We start from the raw sequence: 5,033 nt of genomic DNA on the forward strand, positions 1-5,033 counted from the left end.
AAACAAAACAGTAGCAAAAGCCGTTTTATTAAAAGAAATAGTTGAAGGACTTCCTTACACTGCAGAATATTAAAAAGAAAAAGGAAAAAAGGGAAGGCCGGCAACTCTGATGCTAGGTTGGAAACCAGCCCTGTGGTCCAGGACCGGGTGGAGGAATGAGTCAGCAGGCTTGGGTTGGGGATCTGGCCTCTGTGTCGGCTCTGTATTTCCCTGAGGTAATGCACATCCATGCATTTTTAAAATAGAGTAATGCAGACATCGCTGCTGGTTAGTGCCGCACTCGCTTTTCCTTTGGCTCCGTTCTCTGTTGTCCGTGGCCTGTACCCGCAGCGTATGGGGATTGGAGCGGGAGGGCTTGAGAGGCGTCCTTTGACTGCAATGAATTATATGATTGCTGCGGTGAGGATTCAGCCTGTAACCACACAGAGACCAAATCTCCTGCTTTTCTAATTAATGGGGGACATGGAGTGAGCATCCGTGCTAGCTCGGGGTAAAAAACTAAATTCCTGGGAAGTCATTTCCTTGTGTTTTGCATCCAACATTGGTGTCATGCTGACTTTTAATCATTTTATTCGGGACTCATACAATGCTTATCACAACCTATACATCCATCCATTGTGTAAAGCACATTTGTACATTCATTGCCCTCATCATTCTCAAAATATTTGCTCTCCACTTAAGCCCCTGGCATCAGCTCCTCATGTTTGCCCCCTCCCTGCTCCCCCCTCCCTCATGAACCCTTGATAATTTATACATTATTATTTTGTCGTATCTTGCACTGTCCGACATCTCCCTTCACCCACTCTTCTGTTGTCCATACCCCAGAGAGGAGGTTATATGTAGCTCCCTGTGATCGGTTCCCCCTTTCAACCCCACCCTTCCTCCATCCTCCTAGTATCCCCGCTCTCACTACTGGTCCTGAAGGGATCATCCGCCCTGGATGCCCTGTGTTTCCAGTTCCTAGCTGTACCTGTGTACATCCTCTGATCTAGCTGGATTAGTAAGGTAGAATTGGGATCATGATAGTTGGGGGGAGGAAGCAATAAAGAACTAGCGGAAAGTTATATGTTTCATCGTTGCTACACTGCACCCTGACTGACTCATCTCCTCCCCGTGACCCTTCCGTAAGGGGATGTCCAGTGGCCTACAGATGGGCTTTGGGTCTCCACTCTGCACTCCCCCTCATTCACAAAGATATGCTTTTTTGTTCTGATGATGCCTGATACCTGAGCCCTTCGACACCTCATGATCGCACAGGCTGGTGTGCTTCTTCCATGTGGGCTGAACTAGATGGCCGCTTGTTTACCTTCAAGCCTTTAAGACCCCAGACACTATACATTTTGATAGCTGGGCACCATCAGCTTTCTTTGCCACATTTGCTTATGCACCCATTTGTCTTCAGCAATCGTATCAGGGAGGTGAGCACACAATGATATGATATGATTCTTTGATGTCTGATCACTGATCCCTTTGGCATCTTGTGATCACGCAGGCTGGTGTGCTTGACTTTTTCTCTTTTTTTGCACAAAAGCCATTGGTATTACAAAGGAAGGCTCAGGCTGCTTCTGTGTTCTGTTGTTTCAGTGAGGTGGGATGTGGGCTTGGGATGAAGGCTTGAGAGGCAGAAGTGGGCTGCCTCATGTTGACTCAGGTCATCCTTTAAACGTTGAAGGTTAGCTGTGGTACCTGGCCCTCTGTGTCATCGTCCTTTATTGAGAGAGCAACACAAACGAGGTTTCATGTCTAACAGGGTTACTGCAGGAACATTGAACATGGGTCCCATGGCTAGAGTTTCCATTCAAGCAGAGGGACTTTTGAAATGGAAACTCAGTTAAATCTGGCAGAGTCAAAACTGCCTGTAACTAGTGTGTCCTGAAATGCTATTTTTTTAAAAAAGCACATTAGAATGAGTTGTTCTCGGGATAAGTAAATTAGAGAGCTACCTTGGGGATGAGAAGGGGTCATCAGCCCTGTTGACTGTGTTCTTCTATTTACTCCGAGAGAAGAGATGTTCTCTGTTTGTGACAATGCCCTCATTTGTCTGGGCCACCTTACCATTTTCTGACTAATTGGTTGGATGGGTGGAAAAGGTGAAACAGTGTGCCTTGGGGCTTGTTTAAGGAATGTTCACACTGCTTCTCTTCCGGTTATTTTCTCAGTGTTTTATTTGTGTGTTGTCAAATAGCACTACCAGGATTCTGATAGAGTAGTAATTGCTGTGCTGAAAGCTTGCATTTCCAACACTTGGACCTGTCTGCAAAAGATAACTGCCTCCACCTTTCTGTTATCCCATCATCCATGGGCCTCTCTTACCTTCTCCCTGCTGTGTGTTTGCCTGTGCTGTATCAGCCTCATTGCTGGATAGTTTCCTTCTTTTGGGGGGAGCGCACCAGATAGTGGTGCACAGAGGGTAGGCCTTACAGTTTGGAGACCTTGCATGTTGTCACACTGTCCTCACTCTGTATTGATCTGGATGCTTGCAATTCTAGACCACAGATTCCCCACCCCCCTTTATTTTATTTTTTTTTGTGGTCTTCCTTTTTAAAAATTGTGTATTCGATGGTAGTGGTGGGGTTGCAGTCCGCTTTTTCCTGCTGAGGATTTTTGAGATCATTGCTCTCTGCTCTCCATTCCAGAGACACTCTTTAGAATTGCAAACCCATTCTGACCCCCATCGCCCTTATTTTAACTCCTCAGTTTCTCTCAGGACATTTGTGTGGATCTTCTGTGTTTGATGTATGATGGTCTATGTCAGGGGTCCTCAAACTTTTTCAACAGGGGGCCAGTTCACGGTCCCTCAGACCCGTTGGAGGGCTGGAATATAGTGTGTAAAAAAACTATGAACAGATTCCTGTGCACACTGCACATATCTTATTTTGAAGGTAAAAAACAAATGGGGCAAAAACACTCGGCGGGGCCGGATAAATGTCCTTGGCGGGCCGCATATGGCCCACAGGCCGTAGTTTGAGGACGCCTGGTCTCTGTATTTACATTGATTATGTAGGACTCTCTGTGGATATTTTTAATGTAAAACACCGGGTAGCTCTGTGGAATTATCTTGAAATAAAGTTTTGTTTTCCCGCTCTATTTTCCTCTTGCACGTCTCTTTTTCTCTTGAACATTTGATGCTTGACTTACTTGACATGTTTCCTAATTTTATGACCCATTATCGCCAGTCATGCATCTTTGTCTCCCCCCACCTCTACTTTCTGGGGGAGTTTTCTTTCCATCTTTCCCACTGAGTTTTCATGTCTAGTCTTTTATTGTCTGAGAGCTAGCTTCTTCTCAGAATGTATCCTCCTTCTCTTTATAACCATCTTGGTCTGCAGCCTCCAGGCAATGTCAGCTCCGGATTCTCCCAGGTTATGAATGTTTTCAACAAAGCCACCTCTGCTTCCTATGTGGTCTGCTTCGTTCAAGTTGCACTTTCCTTTTCTTCCGGTCTCTCTTCCATTGTGGGAGCTTTTCTCAGGAGCTTGCATCATGGCTGCTGGCTCAGATGTGCGGCGCCCTGGTGCCCTGGGCTGCTGACCCTCCAGCATCCCTGCAGAAGGACGATGGAGCTTCTGCACCCGCAAAGAGCTACAGCCCTGGAGACACGCAAGGGCAGTTCTGATCTGCCCCAGAGGGTTGCTGGGAGTCAGAATCCACTGGATGGCAGTGAGTTTTGAGTTTACCAGTATGTTGAAGCGTTGATGGCACAGAGGCTCAGGGTTCCGCTGCTAACCCCCAATGAGGCAGGGTGAACCCACCAGACACCCCACGAGAGAAAGGCGTACCGCCTTGTGGGGCAGCCCTCTCTGGAGTCAGGACAGAGTCCAGGGCTGTGTTTTTTCCTCTGGGTTTAAAAAGAGATAGTGCCCCTGGGTGGGGCAGGTGTTTAAGAGCTCGGCTGCCAGCTGAAAGGTGGTGACTTGAGTCCATCCTTGGAAGGCGCCTTGTGGTGGTGTCGCGGTGACAGCCCTGGGCTGTGAGCCACTAGGTCTGCAGTGAGGAGCTGCCGTCCAGCTCCGGGGGAGAAGGGCCGGGGCTTTCTACCCCCAGAAAGGTGCCAGTCTCGGAACGTCACCAGGGCAGTCCCCGTGTCCCACCGAGTCATTCTGAGCTGGCATTGGTTTCTGAGTTTTGATCTCATGGAAAGCCAGCCACTGAAAATGGTCCCGAGTGCTGTTCTGATGCACAGATCTGGGTCCCCGCTAAGTTGGAGTGGAATCTACAGCAACTGGATTGTACTGGTGAGCAGTAAGTTCAAAGTTCTGAGGACAAGCCAGGGCTCAGAGGACACGACTTGCTTCACAGAGGGGGATCACCTGACTTGACCACACTCCCCTGAATTTCTCCTCTCTCTAAATATACAGTTCTCAACCTGTGGGTCGCGACCCCCTTTGGGGGTGGTGGTGGTGTGGAATGACCCTTTCACAGGGGTTGCCTAACAGTAGCAAAATGACAGTGATGAAGTAGCAATGAACAGAATGTTATGGTTGGGGTGGGAGGGGGGTCGCCACCACACGACGAGCTTTATGAAAGGGTTGTGCATGAGGAAGGTTGAGAACCACTGCTCTCAATGGTCAGGTGCCCAGGAAAAGCTCGTGCAGCTGTTTGCAGGCATGGGGTGCACCAGCTGCCAGCATTTGGGGAGCCAGGTGCAAGCAGAGGCTGGATGCCTGAGTGCCGAGCACCTACTCCTCCCTGCCCCCATCTTCAGTGTGGGACCCCTGCACTTTCTTCCTCTTGGACACCAGACCTCCAGTGCCCTTCTGGGGGAGAGCAAAGGAGGGGTGGGCAGATAAGTTACAGGGCTCTGTTTGCTGTCTCAAAGGTCACCAGCCTGTGGATTTCCCCCTTGTTTCCTCATTCCTGTGCTCTGAGCTACCTGGTCTCCCCGATTTCTTAGGGGATATGCCAGGCACATCAGCTTGCTCCCAGATTTCCCCAAAGTCAGTTCAGGCTGCTCTCTGCTCTTTGTTCTCAGGGCTCATTTGTTACCAAGGGTCCATCAGTTTCTCGCTGCCACACCGTCTTATGTCCGTGTC

Source organism: Echinops telfairi, unplaced genomic scaffold (assembly GCF_000313985.2).
Source record: "Echinops telfairi isolate 266 unplaced genomic scaffold, ASM31398v2 ScPeMD7_31;HRSCAF=116, whole genome shotgun sequence".
NCBI lineage: Eukaryota > Metazoa > Chordata > Mammalia > Afrosoricida > Tenrecidae > Echinops > Echinops telfairi.